We start from the raw sequence: 21,610 nt of genomic DNA, 5'->3' as shown, positions 1-21,610 counted from the left end.
CACGGGGTTCCCTTTCCTTTTTCCTTGCCTTCTAACCCATCCCTTGGCTCCCCTGCACCTCATGGCTGTTTGTCTGAGCAGGAAGCGGAGTCCCGACCTGGCTCCTTGGTAAACAACTCCAAACAAAACTGGATTTCTCCTTCAGTTTTTCCAGTAGAAGGATGAGACTCTGTAGCATCTATGTCAAATCACTGTCACCAAAACTACATCAAAAGTCTAAAAATTAATATATGAGCTAGGAACAAAGTTTTTAAAAGTTCTAAGGATGCACAACCGCATTCTGGATCTGGGGAAACGCAACCACCCTTTTTTTCATTTTGTAGCACGCAAACTGTCAAAACTTGCGTTCCTGCAGGGGGTATTTCCCTGTTTCCCGGTGAGTTGTGGCCCTGGGTTGCGTTAGGCCTGCTGGCAGCGGGGCAGGGGGCTGGCGGGTGTCACACAGGGCCCTCTGTGTGTCCCTGGCGCTGCCCCCGCAGGCCCGGCAGGGACGGGTGGGCGGCTGGCGGGAGCTCTGTCTGCATTGCACACCCTGACCCAGAGCAGGCACGCTGCTCTCCACACTGCTGGCAAGTCCGTGCCCCAAATCAGCGCTTGCCCAATCCGAAATTCACCCCGCAGGTGAAGCTGACTGCACGGAAGGGATGTTGCCTGAGGAAAAATACCTGTTGCCTGGAGGAACAAGCAGCACCTGCCCCTGGAGCCCCTCTGCCAAGCACAGTATCGGTCAGCCCAGCTTTTCCCCAAAACTGGAGTGACTGGGACTGTCTCCTCGTCTTTGGGGTGTGATCCAGTATCCCAACAGAGCGGATGAGGAGGCAGAGGCAGCTTTTCTCCCTGGCATGCTGTGGTTCCCATGAGAAAACTCCATTGCACATTGCCCAGCAAAACCACAAAAATGTTCACAGCACTGCCTCCTCTCCGCCCACTCAAAATGTTTTTGCATACGCCTCTAGGCACTACAATCATGGTAATTAAAGCTGTAAAATATTATTAGTATCACACTTGTATAGACTTTTCATCCTAAATGCTTTATATACCATGCAACAGAAATACAGCCCCTCCCATGGAAAGAAAAAGAGCAGGAACAATGCACATCAAGGTGGAAAGGCAAATTTTAACCAGGGCTCCCCAACAAAGATCCCTTCTCCTGCAAGGAGCTCTTGGGACATCGCTGAAGTCCACCCAGGACAATGCTGTGCTGGGATCTGGGCAGTGATACTGCGTGCCTGGGACTGTGAGTCTGCATCCTAGGGAATGAGAGACTAACAACACTGCTCCGGGAGCATTCCAATGGATTTGTGGAGATTCTCACACCTCTGAGCTGTGCCCTGCCCTGGGGTACTGAATATATCAAGGCAGGTATAGGAAAGGGTTGAATAGACTGTAGTCTCCACTGTAGTGTGTCCTTAGGAACAGGAACAGCAGCATATCTGCTCCAGTCTGGCATCTCACTCTGGGGAAGAGGAATAGGACAAATGTGCTCTGCTGTCTCCCTTCACCAGCAGATCTGAGAATGCTGGGCAAAAAGCCAGTGGCAGCCAACAAAGTGAGATTTCCCCAGCAAAAAGCAGGGAAGTGTTTCTCAAGTGTTTTTTAGCCCTGTCCTATCATTAACATTCAAACACTTTCCTGTCTAGGTACTGTTTCTGCTTACATCCCACAGAGGACCCACAAGGTCTGAGTCTGCTCCTTCTCCCACATGTCCTGACATGTGGAGGTAAAAGTGTCCTTCGGATGTTGCCCTGCACAAATGGGAAGGGAGGAGTGGATAGAGTTCTGTTAATTTTATAGCTGTTCTATTCTCTTATATTTTGGTATTGAAAAGGTTGTAGTGTACTGAGGGTAGGTAGGTAAACACAAAAAATTGTAACACTAGCTGAATAAAAAAATATGAAGGTGGCAGAACTTCACCTCTATTTCAGATCTCCTTTCCTTCCTAAAATGCTTACAAGCTAGGGAGTAAATGCCAAAATTTAAGTCCTTTACCTAGTGTGGACTACCTAGTCTGATCTTAATGACAGAGGCCCTACAGAGTGCTGAAAAGCTTATGAACTTCCAGTGTAATGTATAAAGAGCACATGCATCCTTGTACCCACATAAACCACTCAACCTTCTACACATGCTTTTGCTAAGGTACTTGAGTGGAAATCATTACAATTCTGGCCAATTCCACGAAGTGATTTGGTCCCTTGAGACCTCCAAAAACAAGGAACGGGTTCACCTGCAGCACAGACAGATTTCCATGTTCTGCCATTCCTCAAGGACTCTCTGCAGCCGGTGCTGCTCAAGCAGTCCTGCCCCAGCGGGCTCGGCTGGGGCAGAACATGCCCTGCCATGGAACATTTGCAAGGCTGAGCTGAGCAGGATGGGGAGGGGGAAGGGTTAGGGAGGGGGAAGCCAGAGATGTGCCGTCACCTCCAGGGAGCCGGGAGCATCTCCGCAGAAGCAGCTCCGACCTTCCCCGCCCAGAACACAGACCTGGCTGGTGCAGTCTGACACACTGATGTTCTATATGATTAAAGGAAAAAGAGATTGGAATCACACATGGCACAGGGACACTTTCATAATATACAGAAGAAGTCTGCAGATGATCAGTTCTCTATTTCCTCAGACTCCCCAGAGTGCGAGATTGATGAGGAATCTGAGTAGGATATGAGCGCTACACAATCAAAGGGAAAGCAAAAAAAAAAAAAAAAAATCAGCAGTGAGCAATTATATTCAAGGAGACAAGACAGTAAGTCAGACCCAGAGGCAACTTCAAGGCTGCCAACACAGCAGCTGGTATTGCAGAACATCTCTGTGGTCGGTCCCCAACCTCACTGACTGCCACTGGAGGAGTGGAGGGGTGCTGGAGCAGAGGAGCAGAGTGCAGGGGCGTAGGTGCAACCTCGCCCCAGTTCGCCTCCCAGCAGGTCACAGCTGCTGGCTGGGGCACAACACACAGACGAGTACTGCTGAAAATGCATGTTGAAACATATTTCTCACGAAGGCTATTAATACCTGTGAAGAAAACACTGGAAACAACACTGTTTGCTGTTAATAGAGAAGAATAATTTCATGACAAATTTCATGAGCTGTCATTGTCACTGAGGGTCTAGTGGCTGTACCATGTAGCTGGGGACAGAGAGAGCTGCATTCCCTTTCTAGCTCTCCTTTGCTGACATTGGATAAGTTATTTCACCTTGCAGCACCTCAGTTTCCCCATCTGGATATTAGGGTAATGATTTGACTGCTTCCTCAGTGAAGCAATGCTTGCTAGATCTGCTGATGAAGAGGGTCAGAGGCAAGTATTATTTAGCATCATAAATATTCATACCATTGTGCAATGGGCAGGACTTGCTGAACAGACAACAGCCCTTGTTAGAGATCAGAAAGTTTACAGTCTGTAATACACTGCACCTATAAATTCACCCAGTGCAACAAAGAACAAATATGGAGCTGCATATATTTTTGGCAGCTACACCATCTGACTGAATGCATGGTTGGGAAAAGAGTTTTGAAAAAGAGTTAGCATGCTTGGAGCATATAAATCAGAAAGTGGCTTCAAATTAAAATAGAGTACCACAGACACACAGGCGGCCATGCAGGATGAGCCGGAGCAGAGCTTCCAGGAACAAAAAAAGGTATCCAAACTCGATAGGATAGTGAAAACCAGGAGAATAGGGTCAGGGCTGAGTAGCAGAGGAAGTTATCTCATCAACATGGCAAGTGATATCTTTCTATTGATTTTCAAATGAATAGATTTTATGGCCAGGAGCAATTGTTTAAAATTGTAAATCATCATAATCTCACCTCTTGTACCCTGGAGATCAAAGAATTTCATCTAGTCATTTGAATTACATTAATCCTATGTAAATAAAACAGTGCACTAATTATAATCAGTTGGAAGACACAGATGCATCACAAAGACCTATATCAGCATACAGTTAATAAAAAAAGACTTTGCTAAAACTTAGCTTTTAACCTTCATCAAAACAGGCACAAACCTGAAAATTATTCCATTTTAGGGTTGTGCCTGTGTGATATTTTGGATATGCCCATTTCAGCGGCTTGGGAAACACAGGTCCTGCTGCCATTCTACCTGGAGGCACAGATCCCAAACCTTCCTTCCACAGCTGGAGGCAGGGCAGGGCTGCACAATGGGCAGTTCACGGCCACTCTGGCACTGCTGGTCTGGCCACCACACAGCCCCACACTTGCAAGGGCCAGAAGGTGCTGGCATGCACTGTACTTGGGTGTCACCTGAGCTCTTGGGTAGCAGAGCTGGGAAATGTGCTGAAACAGGGAGCTCCAGAACTGAACATCTTCACAGGTTCAGCCTGTCTGACAAAGAGCGTCATCTGAAAAGCACAGGGAGGAGAAGGAAGAACACCTCCTGAGAAGTCAAGATATTCTACTCCAATGCTTTCAAAATAGCAGGGCTGAACTTTTTGCTTTGAAAGGACCTGTGTCTGATAAAAGAACACTCAAATATAAAACAATATTAAAAAAAAAAACAAAAAACTGAGTAAAAAATTGCTTTTGAGAGCTCAAGATGCTGAGTATAGCGGTGATGCTGGAATCATCGTTTTGGCTCAGACTCACTGCTTTGGTCAAACAAAAATTACAGACAGAAACACAGTAACAGTGCTTTGTGACAGTTTGACTTCTGTGCTTTTCAGCCATAAATCCAAAAAGGCAATTATTTGCCTAGTCCTAATGAAGATCAAGTGGGAGGGGAAAAAAAAAGAATAGAGAAAATACACTGCCTATGAGCACACACCACACACCTAGTGGTGGTTTTGCTAGGGTGAAGCTTGTAAGAAACCTCTAAGAAATGACCAGATAGCATCAAAGGACTCACGACCCTCCCCATGTGCTTATCATGCTGCTGACTGCCACCCTTCCCTCTCCAGCCACATCCCAAGCAAAGCAATCCAGCCACCACAACTCAAGCAAGCAAGGCACCACTGAAGGCTACAAACCCCAAAGCTCAGGTGGTGCAACGAGGGGAGCGTAAAGCCACCCCTGAGCCCCCAGGTATTGCCAAGGCATTACTCAGGATCTTCCTCCAGGGCAAAACTGGTTTATTATTTAATCCTTGGTCCATAAAACCAGCAAGAGCCAGCAGCAGGAGGGGATGCCGGGAGCCAGCAGCTCCAGCGTGAGCGACAGCGCACACGGCTCTGCATCTCCAGAGTGGGAGTCTGGCCTTGCAGCCAGGCACTCAGATCTCAGCAGGAGCCCAAGGGGGTTTGCAGTTTGGGACTTTAATCTTTTAATCTGACTCTGTTCTGGTGCTCGTGGGCGTGGAGCGCGCAGTGGTGGGTGAAGCCTCCGGTGCCTCTCCCTCACTTTGCTGCACCCCGTGAGGTGGATCCACGTTTAGGACAAGAAATGAAAACCAAGACTGAGGTGGCAATAGGCCAAGGCATCGCCCCAGGGAAAGGGCTTTCAGCACACAGGGTGACAAGGCAGCCTAATTTTCTGGGAGACGAGGCAAGTCAAGGCCAGCAAACAGAGGTCTCCATTATGTGAAGGTGGAGCCATGAGCACCAGACAATAATTAAAAATTGTAACCTGGAAATAAAAATACCTAAGTGCAAATGGGGGTGTGTGCTTGCAGCTGAGACCAGGTAGCTGTCAGTGCCCACTGAAAATCCTCCCCCTACTCCCAGAGCAACATTCCAAACTCCTCACAGAGAGCCCGGTGCATGCTTGCTCTGCAGCTCGGTATAAGCCTCTTGCCACTGACATTTAGAGCCAGAGGGCAAAATCTTGACATTGCAGAGGTCAGGAAGCCATTCACCACTTATTTTGCCATAGCTAAGCAGACATCTGAATCCATGCTGAAGCCTCTTAAAAAAAGTAAGCTGGCGTTCAAACATGCCATACACTTATCTGTATATACAGACCCAAGTACCTAAATGTTAGATGCATGAATTTAAATACTCTGTGCCTCACTTTATCCATCTCTCCCAGGGTTGTTCATATCACAGCATTTTAGGAAGCCAAGCACTGATAAAGAAGCCCAAAGTCTACAGGTGAAAGCCTGCAGGAGAGGGGAGTGATGACTACCCTCCTTTTCCAAGTAAGGAGAAGGCTTCTGCGCCTTCCAGCTCTTCTCTTGGCAGTGATCTGTGTGTAGGCAGTGGTCATAATCAGGAAGTGCCTCCTCCAATTTACAGCTGGTGGTACCACCTGTGCCTCTCCAATTCCAGCCAAAACAACCACCTCCTCAAACCCACTTGTAAGGAAGGGCAGAGGCTCCAGCTATGACAGCTCAGAGGGAAAAGCAAGGCTTGGGTTTAAGTGCTGACATTTTCCCTAGATGTGTACCACTGCTTACCAGCATTTTCTTTCTTGTTAAAAACAATTACAGTGCCTGCTGAGAGAAGGTGGTCCCACCATACCATAACAGCAAGCAACTGATAAGTGATAGAGTAGACGTGGGACAACAAGAGAAGGGGAAGACATTCCAATTTTGCTGGGTCAATGAGCGACCAGCGTGCGTGCCTGTGTGGCAGCTGGAATGGAAGAAAGTGGAGTCATTACTCATCATTTCAAGTCTGTCAAGGATTTACTCTCTGGAAGAAAAATAGTGGGTTAGTGACTGCTGGGGAGGCAGGGAACATTTCTGTACAACTGAGACAACGCTGTGTATATGGGAGTATGTATGTGCACATTCCTCACTGGTATTATCCTTCTGTCTCCTGTGCTGGGTTTTGATTGCCAGGTCCCTCCTGGCCTTCCACCTCATCATGGCTGAAACCATCTCCCTACCAGTGCAGCATCTCAAGAACCAGTTCTGCATTAGCACTCACTGCTTTAATCCACTCCAGACGTCGAATGAAGCTCTTTTACTTGGGAAACTGGAAACCTGAGGAGATTTTAAATAATAGAAATTTGTAAGAATTACACCTCTGGTCAGCCAAAACTAATACCAGAAAGGGAAGTCTCGCTGTTCCCATCAATGGAACTAACAGCAGGGCTTCCCAGACTTCCATGGATGAGATAGTCTGGACAAGAAGAATGGAGGCCACTACCTTATGAGCTGGCATTCCTTCTGGGGGGCCTAATTTTTCTAAATATGTGTCTCTTGTGTGGAATATACTGTGTTTCTGCTCTGGTCCCACTCACAAAACTTCAGTTGACTTCTCTGAAGTGCACAGGGCCAAGAGACACTTATTTTCAGATTTACTAAATGCCTGCATTTCCAGTTAATCTGGAGCTGTGGGTGCCAAAACCTCAAGAGAGTCACTTACCCTCATTGCAAATATCATCTCAGCCTCTCTAATGCCACTGGAAGAGTAATAACCTTTTGAGAAGACTTAAGGGCACTCTAAAAGCTATATACAGAAAAAACCCAAGAATATCACAGTGAAAGCCAACAGCTTCTGACAACACTGAAAGGAAGTGTTTTATCTGACTTCTCCTATTGATTACCTATTTCTTTTAATTTCCATCCCATAGCCTCAAAAGGTTATTTTTGAATTATCTGTTTACTGCAGATTTCCTGTAGAGGCCCAACCATCTACTCATCTTTGAGAAAGTATCTTGCTGCTGCTTGGTCCTACAGTTGCTTCCATATGAACCTAAGGCAGGCAGGTTCTCATTTTCCATTTAGATTTTCCTTTAATGGATGATGAAAGCAGAAACAATTGAGCCATACAGCTCCCTAAAGCTTTTGATGTTCAGCTTCCCCAGTCCAGCTCCATGGTGACACACCAGCACAGGGAACATCCACTGCACAACAACAAAGAAATATGCACTTTGCATTTTAGAAAAGGTGCTCTTCACATGGCAAAACATCTGTCCAGACCTATAAAGCAGGCAGTCTGCTGTCTTTTAAGGCAGTCCTGACACAGTCCTATAAGCCACTCTCCTTGGAAAAGGGGAATGCTATTTTTTCTGCTAAACTCTGCGTCCCTTCATCAAAACCCCTGTACAGGCCATGCATTGAAAAGCTGGACTTGATGACCCTTGTGGGCCACTTCCAGCTCAGACAATTCTGTGATTCTGTAATTGATCCCCTCCACCTGTCCCTGCTGAACTCACACATTCACTCCCAATCTCCTGAGACTGGGGTTGTCTTGTCACTGTGTTCTGACCAGTGCTTGGGATATCCTGTTGCTACTGACACATAAATAAACCATAGATTTTCTTCCTCTAATCCACCAAGACATGTGCGATCACCTCAGATCCTTGCATCGAAGCAACACCCCCTGGGGCAGCGAGAAGCACACAACACACTCCAACAGCTGTCACCAGTTCCACCAGAGGCCACCTCCATGGGATCTAGAGTAAGGAGTCCCACTGCTTTCTTCCTGGAACTGCTTCCTTGAGGTAGGCCAGCAAATTTTGCATTTCCTGACATATAGCCTAGGTGGTGGTGCCTTAGAGAGCACCAGTGACAGCTGGATGAAAGGGAGCAAAGACCAGCCTTGTGATCTGTCAGAAAGTGACTGCTGGTCAACACAGACATGCGAGACCTGTGGTTTAGCAACAAGCAAGCAAAAACCAAGCCTGCAGCTTTGCTCTCCTCTGTGCAAGTTTGACATCACTGAGAAAGGTCACATACAAGTAAAATCTCACTTAGAAATACACTGAAATACAGCTGAAATACACACAGAACAGAAATTCTTCCAAAGGGTTTGCTAAGAAAACAAAGCAGAAAAGACATGGTCACCTTTGAATATTGTGTGGACAGCTGCAAAGTTGACTCCAATAATCGCTTTATAGGCCTTTCTCTTTCCAAAATTCACTGCCATCTTTTCAAAGACAGAACAACATATGATCTGGTTAAGGTACTAATCCATCCCAAGGTGGTGAATACTGTCAAGGCTGGGAGCTTCATCTCTTACATAACATTTCCTATAATGAAACTGACGAAACTTTGACATGGAAAACTTCAATCCTAATAATTAGGCTGAGTTACCTTGAGTTGACGCATCTTCTTACCTGTTTTGAGAAGTCTTGTATCACCATCCTCACTACAGAAGACATTAAAATTGCTCACTACACCCACTACCTTCAGGAGCAGGGGTGAGTAGGTCTGGTGTTACCCAAAAGAAACAGAGCTGGAGATCTTACATGATCAAGTGTTTTTGACAACAGATGAATTTTTTTTTTTGGTAATGAGCAATTTTGCTCATTCTGTAAGCCTTTCCTACACTGAGACTTATTTTTAGCCCTGGCAAGACCTAGCTCATTAACATACACAAAAGATTTTACAGTGAATTAGTATCACTGTTTGTTACAACGTGTGGAATTCTGCAACCTTCCAAAAGTAGGACAGGTTTAATTTTACCTGTTTCAAGGGTTTAACTGACCCTTCACATATACTGCTAGAGGGAAGATCAGATGGCAGATCCTGCACCATGCTGGGAATAAGGAAGAAGCTGAATGCCCAAAGGTTGCTGCTGCATTTCTCTTTTCTGTTGTCTCTTCTCCAGTGGGAACTGTTTAGAGAGAGAATGAAATGACTGTGGGAAAGAAAAAAATGTGTGAAAAAGGAAACCTGAAAAAAGTAACAATGAGAGGTCATTAGAAATCTCTTGAACAGTGAGAATGTTTGAGGTTTGTTGAGAAGCAGAACTATTCATCTCTGTGCCACATGCAAAGTCGCTGAACTAATACTATTTTCCCTCAGCTTAATTATAGAGATTTCAATCATGTAAGCAATTAAAAATAATTGTTTTCCCTCAGCTGTTTTCCCCCCCTACAAAATCCTGACAAAAATGGCACGTTTCTCCTCTTATTTGAATTTACTTTATTTGTGCCAAAATTAATTTCTGACCTCTAATACACGCTCCAAAAAATGGTGACTGAAACAGAAAGCAAGAGTTTCCATCTGACTAAATGTTTTTATGGTTTATAGTCACAGAAGACCCACTGCCTAGTGCTTTTCTGCAATTCCTTCTCAGTGTTTAGAAATTCCTGATCAACAAGGAACACATCTGGGAAACCAAACCACAGCATTTCAGGGAAAAGAAACTAAAAAGAGAAGGATTTCAGAAGTGACAGCGGCATAAGAAATAAATATGCGGAAAAAATGTTGGAAGGCCAGCCTAGTACTTACCCGCAGATCCCAGCAGTAGTTCCAGGCAGGATTTATTCTAGTAATAAAAATACCCGGGGGATACAGGTATCCTAACATGACAGAAGTAGCAGCACTGGTAGAGCTGAGTTATATAAACACAGTGTCACCTTCTCCCTGCGTGCCTGGATCTCTCCAGGTACTGAGCAGGTTCTGTGGAATCACAAATGGGCAATTTTGTTAGCAGAAGACTTGGGAGCAGATGAAAGCTTGGGTCCACCATCCCCCAACATACCTGCAAGAGAAGCTGAGCTGGTACAGGGTGGGGAAATAAACTGTGCTAGATAAAGGAGTGGTTTGAAAATCTCCTTTTGCCTGGAGCACTGAAGAAACCAAGAGAAGGAATAGCAGCTCTGCAAGGGATGCAGCTGCATGCCACTCCTTTTTGAGGGTGAGCTGTGATACTCTGCTCTTGCCTCTTGAATTCCTCCCCAGGGAATTAGAAGCTGGAGGAAAATTAGGGGGGTTTATTTATTTATTTTCACCAACTCATTGTGCAGCATTCTTTATCTATGATCTAATAACTCTTTTAGCATTCGTAACTTCTGTGATTTCAACCAGAGGAAAAATGCCATAGGATTTTGCATGACTCACGGGTCTTGTGAAATGCTTTAGAGCAGCTCATCTTTCAAACTTTTTACCCTGACTGAACCAGGGTAAAAACCCAAATTCTGTAAAATGGTCTGCTCACAAGTTTCTGCAAAGCATGCTGATTTTTAAAGGTGATTTTCTTCTGAATATACTAACTATTCTGGAAAATTTGACAAATATCTACCTGATTAAGCCCACAAAGGTGTGTTTCTACATTCTTAAGTACATTCTTACATACCTGCCCAGAGCTTCAGGCTTTTATCTTTTTTTTTTTTTTTTTTTTCTCTTCTTTATAATCAAGGCCAAATTTTCAATTGGCAAAGTAGATCTGCAGATTGGGGTTTGCTAAGCCAATGGGAACTATTACCTGAAGCTTGCATAGAGTTACACTGCTCTCAGCTCTGCTGCCACTCTCAGTTTCTGGGGCCAGACTCTCAGTTGTGTGAATCCACACAGGGCCACCATAAATCTAATTGCCAAAGATCACTCAGCTTTATTTCCAGTGAGCAAGTGCCATATGGATTTCCCTTTCCACTGAGCTCTGACGTGCCTGCTTCCCTTTTCCTGCTCCCTTACCTCATTAGAGCTTATGACAGAAAGGCAAGTCATTGCCTGGAGCTCCTCGAGAAGGAAAGCACAGCTGCAAGCTCCTCGTGCCTTTCCATCTGCATTTTTGTGGCACAGCAGCAATGCTCTGTGCATCACAGGCACTGAGCCTGACTGCTGTTGGCTTCCAAAACCCACAACACCCTCCCAAGTGGTGTATCCTCTTCTTTGATCTTTTCATCCATCCCTTTGGTCACAAGAACAGGAGCTTTGAGCTTTCTGGTTTTCAAATGCCTGCCTTGTTCAGGGCATTGCCGACCTCAGCCAAGGGCTTGGCAGCTTTCCCCGGGAGAGAGAGGCACTGTGGGGAGGGGGTGGACTTGGGAGGAGCAAGAGACAGTAGAGGCATGTCCCTGAAAGTTGTCCTTCAGTGCAACTTAGGAAAAGGAAGGCTGCGACCAACACGCAGAGTGACAGGCTGCAAACAGAGACATCTGAAAACCCTGACCTTTCCCACGGTGGGGAGAGTTGTTGTGCTGCTGTTCCAAGTAACTCCTCTTACAAGGCTTACTAATAAGAACAATTAGGAGTAGTAATAATGATGGTTCATGGAACAAATTTGGGGTTCTGACTACCATTCAGCAGGGAGTGAAACACATCACAACTGTCTCTGTTAGAAGTGCTGGGAAAACTTGTCATAGTTAAGGATTAAAGCACTAGCCAGGTGTGACATTTAATAACTGAACTGCCATCAGACAGGAAATTGCACTTTAAATTGCATTGCTATCCAAGTTAATAATAATAAAATTAATAGGAGGAAAAAAAAAAAAAAAGACAAGTCTAACAGTAAGCACTTATGCTGTAGCCTCTGACACCCAAGGATGTTCCTGTACCACAGCATCCCTTTGGAGCCAGCCCTGTGCCTGGGGATGTGAGCAGGCTTCACATGAGCCTCCTGTACAATGGCATGAAACACACTGCAAATTTCCAGGCCACACTGTAAACCAAAGGAAAACTAAGGCACTTTCCAAAACAAATGAAAGTATTTTCTTCTTTTATTTTCCCTAAATGCTTGTCTGTGAAATGTCTTGCTCCATTTGTCTCAGCCTTCCAATGCTGGAAAGGCTGTGGCACAACAGTGGCGAGCTGTGTGTGGACCGAGTTCTGGCAGAGTTGGATGGAGCAGGAAGGAAGTTAAAGGGGAAAAAGTTTTACATATCATCAGATAGATACAAGTATTTCCTATAATAAGGAAACAGGATTTGACAGAATTTTTTGTGTTTTAAGCTTTTTATGCCTCTCTTCATAAAAATTAAGCTCCTTTTCTCCTCCTGCCACAGTGTATCGTGCCTCAGATAAAATCCTTTTGAAGAACAACATGCACACACAGTCTAATCTGACATTATTCCAGTGCTACAGGGAACATCTTGAACATAATTGCACCACATGGAAGTTGACTTGCTATGAGAAAAACACACAAAAAAGCTTTCAAAACAAATCTGTAAACACATTTATGCTCCCAATAGCCATGATAAATCCAATTAAACAGCCAGGATTTGTGTTACAAACTGTCACTAAAGGAGTTAATGCAGTTTCTGTGGCAGGGAATATACCATCTCTAAGCAAGAAATCCCAGTTCCAGATTGTGTGAGGTTCATGATTTTATAGTCAAGCCTCACTGGAGAGGACCAATAGCCAAACCAAGACTCTTGAAGCCCAGCTCACCCATATCCTATCCATGCTGGCACTGCATTGCTTGACCCTCACTCTGCATAGTCCTGACACCACCTTCTCTCTGTGCCATTTCAGGCCTTCAGGATCTCTACTTGCCTCTAATACAAAAAAAGGTCCTGCAGATCCACGTGTCATGCCCCACACAATACCAGTCTGACATTCTGCTCCCAATACACTGAAAATATACAGCTGAAAATGACTGGGGAGGAATTATTTCAGCCTGAAACTGAAGAATTTCTTTCCTGCAAATGCCAGTAGGAAGAAAGGAGGAATACTGCCTTTGGACTGGGAAGGGCATGGTGTTTTGCAGCATCAGGGAACAAGAGACCCTGCCTGAAGAACATCTGCTTCTGAAGAACATCAGACAATCCACAGCGAGGTTTCCACTGGCTACCTGTTAGCCACACTGGAAATATAAATCCTACTAGATCAGTAACAGCACAATATCTGTAACACACCATTGCTTTGCATCAAAACAATTGAAATCTCCTCAATATTTCTCATGAGGGAGCAAATTCCATTTATGAGCACTCAGAACAAGAGCAGGAGCAGCTGGTCTGGTTCCCCACTGAAAGCTGGTCCCAGCTGCAGCACACAGTGGAAACCCAGGGTGTTGTGTTCCACAACAGTGGATGTTCCAGTGTGGAACATCTCAGCACTTGGCCCCACTGCTGGGCATCCTAATCACACATTAGCCATGTAGGTAAGACTTCAAAGCTCAACAGCTAATTCTCCTTCAAATTAAGGGAGTCAGTGGACCCAAATGTGTTCCCCCTTTCTGCTGGAAGGGGCTGAGGAACACATTGCTCCTCCACATTTCCCTGTTCCTGTTTTCCCCTCTTTTTAAGGTCTGTGCACACAATGGGTCACCCCTCCAGAACCTGCCCATTTTTATTCTTCAAAGGTTTGAAGACTCCATTTTTGATAGATGTAGCAATGATCTCTCTCAGGGCTGTGGTGCTATGACTCACAGCAAAAGAAACTAATATAGCACCTGGCTTGGATGCACAGCTTGGAAGCAAAATCAACAGGGAACATTTGCAGAGCAATATATGCCTACAGAACATTGGACAACGATTTTGAGCACTGCAAGTTTTGGCCACGTAGAGATGTTTTGAAAGTTTCTTAATTCTCAGCAAGTGGCAATACTCTGTCTTAAGGCATCCTGTAGGCACACATGATCAGCTTGGTGAACATGGGTGTTTTGGGCTGGAAGATGCTGTTGCTGACACCAGGCAGTGTGGATTGGAAGGGCAGAAGCAGAGCTGTGCCACAGGCAGTGGGCATCTGCCTGTGGAGTAGGATGTTTCTCCCTTGACCTTATGCCAGCAGGCACTGCTTTTTCCCACTGTCTTTGAACACAACCACAGATATTTTTATCCCTGTCCTTTCTACACGTGGATACCTGGCAAAGCCAGCATCTTATCTCCCTACAAGGATTACAGACACTAAGATAACAACAAATTAAGAAACGGACAAGCATTTAGCTGTGTGATTCCAGCCTGCTGAATTTATTTGGGCATACAAGCTGCTGAAGCCACACCTGCCTGGCTCAGACACCATCTGAATGTTTGCAGAGCTGCTGGACACCTTGAGCAATAATGATGAGGCCCAAGGGCTTTATGAGTATTTCCAGGTGTGTCTAAGTTGTTTCTGACCTCTTCAGACTGCAGCCTGTTTGGCTTATGGAACTGGCAGGATGCCCTGGTGTGTTTGGTATTGGAACTCCTTTGAAGCAGGGAACGATGTTTGCAAGCTCACCAGTTCTCTGGCATGTCTCCACACCAGCTCAGAGCTGGGAAGTGCCAAAGGTCCAAGTCAGCTGGCAAATAACATCTGCCTAGGGATGCTTTCCTTTGGACATACAGTTCTGGGAATAGACTTGAAGTTTGAATGACACTGAAGAAAAGCTCTTGTTTCCAGACCATGCTGGTTTTGAAATTACCAGCTTAAAAAGTTTTTTTTTTTTCCCCAGGAGTGAAAGAAAAAATTCAAGCCAGAAGCTCAGTCTTCTGTTAACTTTAGCCTTTTGACATAAATATTGATGGACAGACATATTTTATATCCTTTTTGCATTCAAATCCATATTATAGAACTGGAAAGGCCAGAGGAATGCTGAGCAGTTAAAAAATCTGGCAGTGCATGGAAAAAGAGTTTTGACTTTCAACCTGGAGTTATTCTTGTGCCTGCATCTGTTATGCATTTTCAGCATTATAAACATACATAATCCAGCATCCTAATCCTGAGCCAGGCACCTGTGCCTCAGAGGATCCTGGTACTGATGCCACAACCTTTGGCAGATTTATAACAACCCTGAACGTGGCTCCACATCCAGAGGAAACTGGAGCATGAGACAAGGCTGGTCATGAGTAGATGGTAGGAACCACAGGGACGAGCCCAGATTACCCCTCACTTTCAGAGGGTGGTCCCACTCCATGCTGTGGTAAACTGGACAGTAGATAAAACCAGGCTGTCTCCCTGCTCAGCAGATGTCAGTCCCAAACAGCCAAGAAGAAGTTACAGCTCTCACTAACACCTTGCCCTGCTAAAGGCATGAACTGGGCTCTCCTGCTCTTTCACACTCTGGAGATGTGCCCTGCAGTCAGGAGAAGCCAGATTTTCACACAGGCTCAGCACCACAGGAATCCCACTGGCTCAAACAGAAGCAGAGCAGCAGGACACAGAGAGAGAGAAATGCAAAGCTGTAAAGCTCCTGGACAAGTCCTACTGCAATGGCATTTGGCAAGTACCTTTGTTGCATTTGGCACCAGATCAGAAAACCAAACTGGCAGTACTTTGAAGAGAAAGCCTCTCTCCTCACCTTGACACATTATTTTTTAAGTAATCCTTTCTTATCCTGTCAGAATAGATGCCAGAGCTGGAAATACTCACTTTGTGAAGAGGATAAATCAGGGAAAAGTGCTTGTTTTCTTTGACTTTCTTGAAGATTCTCTGGCCACTGTCAGAGGCAGGAGCCCAGGCTTGTTCAACCTTTCCTCTGAGTCAGCATAGCAAGTCTTTACCTTCACTTGCTGGCTGGCACGAAAGGGGAAGAAAAGCATTTGTACTCTGCTGCAGTCGCCGTCACAAAAATCCTGTTGTTGTCAGCAAGAGCTAATACGGATGTCAGGAGAGGCTGAAATGACTCCATCAGGGAATATTTGTAAAGATCTATTTGGGGCACATCCTGCATTTCTCAAGTACCTGCAGGAATGGCTGTGACTAGCAGGGGTAAAATGACTGTACATCCTATCCTGACTCTCCCTGCCTAGATGTCCATACATGCACCAAGTATCGCTGGCTTATCAGCATTTTACAAAAAGATAGCCCTTTAAACAAATTTCCTTGTTTTAGAGAAAGCCATTGGAAAGCTGCCTGTGAGTAATGTACAATGTAAATCCATTAATCAGGCAAAGCCACTGGCATATCTCTATTTAATCATTCCACAGCACTTATTTCTTCGTCTCTCCCATGTTTATATTCAAATAGAACAAATGCAGCAGTCAAAAAATTCTGAGCTGGTGAGGAAAAAAGTCATTAAGCAGCCTGTTCAGAAGTGCAATGACAGAGGACTGCACCTGAAAGCAGGAAAAGTAGGAATTTAAAAAGGCCAGGCATCCTGGGAAGGGAGGGGAAGCATGCCAAGCTGGCGAGCCCTGCCGGACCAGGAATTTTGCACTGGTGGATTCCATGGGGGTGCAATGCATACAGCAGTGCATCCGTAAGGAACAGCAAGCTGTGAAACCATCAGCTACCCAACCCTGACCAGACAGGCTCTGAGAGAGCAAGGAGATATTTCTGGTAGGTTGGAGGTGCCTGGTTGTGGCCATGCCAGTGGCCACCTGCCTGAGCTGGACCTGGCAGAGCCCACACATGGAAGAAAATAGGAAGCAGCAAGACACTCAAAAACTTAACAAGTCAAACAGCAGTGGAGAGCCACAGGTTGCCTTTGTGTTGTACCCAAGAGCTGGAAAACATCATCAGAACCTTCTTAATAGAAAACAGCCTCCTTTGATCTAAAAGGGCTTTGACAGCCTCCTTTGGCAATACAGAGATTAATCCTGAAGGTAGTTGAGCACACTGGGGCTAAAATTTAATTTCAAGAAACGCTGGAAAGAGAATAATTCTTTTCACATTTGTTTAACAGTACTAGCAATTCATTCTTCCAAGAGTGCTTTGTCAAATCCCAGGACGATTACTACAGGCTACTGTGTAAATGTGGAAACAAGGAACAACAGTCAGTATAAAGATAAATCTGAAGGCACAAGACAGAGAGACATGCACTTATCCATAAATAAGACATTGCTCCCATGGCCTCCTTACAAAACCATACCACCATCTGTGGTTTCTCATAGCAAACAGAGGGGGTTGACTTCTTAGTTCTCTTTCCTTCTCAGGCTCTCGAGGTATGTTTTTAAATGAAATACAGCATGATGTTTTGAAGTTCATGACAGTGGGCAAGCCCTCTTTCTCCATGAAGGATGCAGCAATAAAACTGGTCCTGCCAGGTGCTGACCTGCCTGTCTGTATGGGTGAGGATTGTTCAGCTGCAGTGAAGCCCAGGTGTCTGAGACTCAGTCAGGATGTTAACATCAGTGGTAGGATCACCAGTGATCACAAACCATCTGGAATCCAAGGAAACAACAGATTTAGGTAATAACTAAGCTAAGCCACGCATCAACCAGTGGCCTAAAGAGCCAAAAGTGCTAATTTCTAAGTCAGCACATGCTACTGTCATCTCCATCCACCAGCCTGGTTTACCCCTCATGTTGCTTTCCAGAGGGAATGTCCCTCCTCACTACACTGGCACAGACACAGGCTCACCCACAGCAACACCCCCATCCACCCTCCCACATCCAGCAAATCCCCCATCCATCCCACATCTCCTCCCACAGGAGAATATATTCTATTCTGGGGTTTTATGGGTAAGCAGTGACCCACCCGAAGTGTGTTTTCTCTTGGGACCTTTCCCCACAGATAAATCCATGTAAGGCATTCGTGCTGTGCAGCAGCACAGGGCAGTCTCACAGCTCCTCTTAGGCTGCATCAATGCTCCTTTACAGAGCTAACAAGATCCCTTATGCTTGAAAGCAGGGGTTCAGAGTTCTTGAAAAATGAAGCCTATAACCTATTAATCAGAGCAAATTTAATGTAATAAATAAGAGCTCGTGGTCAAAAAGCCCCAGCTGCTTCTCTATTGCAGATTCAAAGCAAAGAAGGAATCCACTCAGATTTGTATCACTGCTTCCTTGCTCTATAAATAGCTGCAACTGCCTTTCTAAAAATAAACCAGCTAAATATTTAAGGCCCACTGCTACTTAACTTACTGATTTGCTTACATACTGCTTACTGTTGTGTAAATCAGGAGAAATATCAATGAGGTCAATAAATTTACACCACAGTACTTTGCTGAAGTGAGAGGGAAGGACTGTTTTTCCAGAGATTACAGACCAGTCCTCCCATGAACACCTCACCATCAGCTTTCCTTCCTCCTGACCTACAAATCCCTATGACAGCCATGGGAAAACGAGCATGGGGCAAATGCCAAGAAAGCTGCTACAGTCCTTTTGCCTAATCCATAGATAGATAAATAATTTTTTAAAGGGTACCTGTGTCCTTTTTAGTTTTTAAGCTTAGCGTGAACAAGGACTGCAAAAGATACCTGCTCCCTAGAGCAGTTTAGGAGAAAGTACTCTGCTGGAATTTTTTATCTAGCTTGGTATCTATACTTGTCAAATAAAACAGCCATTACCATAAAACTACTGTAAAAATAAGCAGCTATACTTTTCTTTTGTAGATAATTTGTCTGTCCCTAAAATAACTCAGTATTTTGCCCATGAAATACTTCAGACTAATGCACTTCTGAAAAAAAAGCAACCAGTTGAAGACGAACAAAATAGTCTCAAATAGCTTTTCTGTCTAATTTTATCTCAAAGACACCATTTTACATCAAATAAAAAGACAACATAATGTATCTGATAATGAATCGCATTATTTGTGAGGGCACTTACAGACCACAAATTATTTGTATCACTGGAGTAAACATTCAATAGAACCCACCAAAACATGTGAAACTATTTAAAGGAAAATACAGTAGTTCTCCATCCTGAATAAACCAAGGGGAAAAAAACCAACCCAACCAAACCAAAACCAACCCAAACCTGTGCTTGAGCATGCAGAGGTATTGTGTTATTCTGATCACACAGGAAAACTAAAGACACAAAGGCTGCCTGATTTGCTATTTTTCCTTGCTTTTCCAGGAAACCAAATATTAAGTACCTGGCTTACAAACCTCCAGCAGTCGATCCCACTTCCTTTGACGTTCACCTCCTACAAATGACACAATCCAACACCCACATACCTGCTCTAAGAAATCAAGAATGCTGTTGCTTCAACAAACCCCCATGCACTTGGGGCCAGCCAAAGAAAGATGAAACACCCTGGAACCCTGCAAACAAATTATACCCACTGCTGACGTAAGGAGGGGGAAGGGAGGGCAAAGGGGAAAAAAGCAAAATTAAATAAACCAGAGGAAGCATCCTTAGTCATCCAGAGCAATGTGCAGAGATCTTTAACAGCACACCTGGAGACTGAAAGCCTCTATTAGCTCTAGCTAGAAAGTAAAGAGCAGGCTGCAAGTGGGCAATGAGCATCATCTCCTTGTGGGGTGGGAATGGGACTTGAGTGCCTTCTCCTCAGCCTGGCCCTGCAGGTGCTGCAGGGGAGAGGGACTGCTTCCAGCAGCATGAGAGCCCACGGCAGGCAGGGCTTTGGGGGGCACAGAGGAGCTCCCTCCCCACCAGTGCCTTACACAACTGTTGCCTACTCCTACTGCACAGGCCAAATAAATCATCCACAGGGAGCACCTGGGGCCTTTGTGGAAAAACAGGGATTCAGCAGCATCGAGAGGATTTGGTATCCCATCTAACACTAGATGTGATTTTACACAGCTAGATGAAGGCATTGGGGATGATGTTGGGTGTTTCAGGGGTCAGAGTGTAAGGGGTAGCAGGCCTCCAAAAGCCTGGGGGGAAAACACATGCTGTGGACACGGCTCTGCACTGCTCCCCTTCCCCGTTACTGAAGGGGGAATTTGTCATGCACAGGGCTTGAGAGTTCTGCATGCAGCATCCCACCCATCGCTGGTACCAACAGCATTGCTGCCTGCCACAGCCAAGTCTTCTCTTGAGTGCTCCCAGCCAAAAGCAGTTCTCACTCAATTTTCCACAGCTGAAAAGACCTGTGAAGGGCGGAGCTGACCTGCACCTGTAAGTGACATCCCCATTCTCCCCTATTTTGAATTGTAATTGTGAGCAAACAGGTAAAAATACTGCCTTTAAGCTCAGAACCCCAGCTTTGACCTAAGCACCACCACCATTTAGGAAATGTGACAAACAAACAGGAAGCAAGGAAAATGCTGCATAATTACTCAGAGCCACCCTGGAAAGAGGGCTGTAACCAAAACCATTGAGTCTCTTTTATTGAGGATTTCTTACTGCAGTACAATGCTGCCTAATAGCTGCTATATGCTGCTTGAGTGAGTATATTCTCCTCGGAAATCAAGCAAAGGTTTTTAATAGTTTTTGACAGAGTGTGGTCCCCTAAAGCTACATTTTCTGTCTGATTCATGCTGACTAACTGTAACCCTACGACAGTTATTGAAAGTTAATTAGCGGTGAAGTGCTAAGAGCTCTAAAAATGAAAATACAAGCGAGAACAGAATGCAGAGTGTCTCCCTTCCCTGAAAAAATACTGTCAAGAAGGTTAACTTAACCGAAAAAAATATTGCCAGTTGAAAATATGAGAGGGATTCCTCTAATAACTTGGCTGTGATGGTCCCTTGTGTAGACACACAGTTGAGAGGTAACATATTCCTCATGGTTTATCAGGGACCCAGGGAACAAACCCCAGTATTTCTTCCTTTATTAAATTTGCTAGAGGAAGTGCCCGGAAAGTTACATAGAGACAACACCCAAGTTACATAAAGACAAAGATATAAATCAATTGCTGCTTCCTTTGGGGACTCAAGTTTGTCAGATGTTGCACACGCTATCAAATCCCAACTATTTTTTGCCCTTATCCTTCACTTCCTCAGTATTTGCAAGGAAAAATCCACAGTTAGCTGCGAGCCCAGCCAGCACGGAGCGGGCGTAGGAGGTGAGGCGAGGAGAGCCACAGCCCTGCACCGCCCACTCCCGGCAGATGTAAGCGCCGAGACAAGGTGCGAGGCAGTGGGCAGCACCCTTCAGGTGTTAAAAAAGCCCATCCTGTCACCCCCAGAAGTTGGATGCAGCCCTAAACAATCCAAGGTAAAACTCAAAGCAACCTTCACGCAGAGAAGGGGCATTGTTTCAAGAACAAGGAAGGGAGCGCGTTGAAGCGAAGCAAGTAGGTTGGAAAAGCCAAATGTAGGGCTCAGTATAAAAATAGACAACGGTGATGCCAGAATGCCTTGGCAAAATTGTGCTTATTGATTTTCATAGAATAGGGAAAAAAAGCTCCAGCCCTTTCCACCCCTGACTGCTGACTGTGACTCACTAGTGATCTAAAATGACTGCAATGAGCAAGCGGGGACCGAGCTGAGTTGGACATTGCTCACGTCTTCACAGGGCTGACAGGGGAACGGTGCCCTCCTCCAGGCTCTCCTTGTGGCTGCCC

Source organism: Sylvia atricapilla, chromosome 7 (genome assembly GCF_009819655.1).
Source record: "Sylvia atricapilla isolate bSylAtr1 chromosome 7, bSylAtr1.pri, whole genome shotgun sequence".
NCBI classification, from domain to species: domain Eukaryota; kingdom Metazoa; phylum Chordata; class Aves; order Passeriformes; family Sylviidae; genus Sylvia; species Sylvia atricapilla.
Note: the sequence above shows the minus strand (reverse complement) of the source record.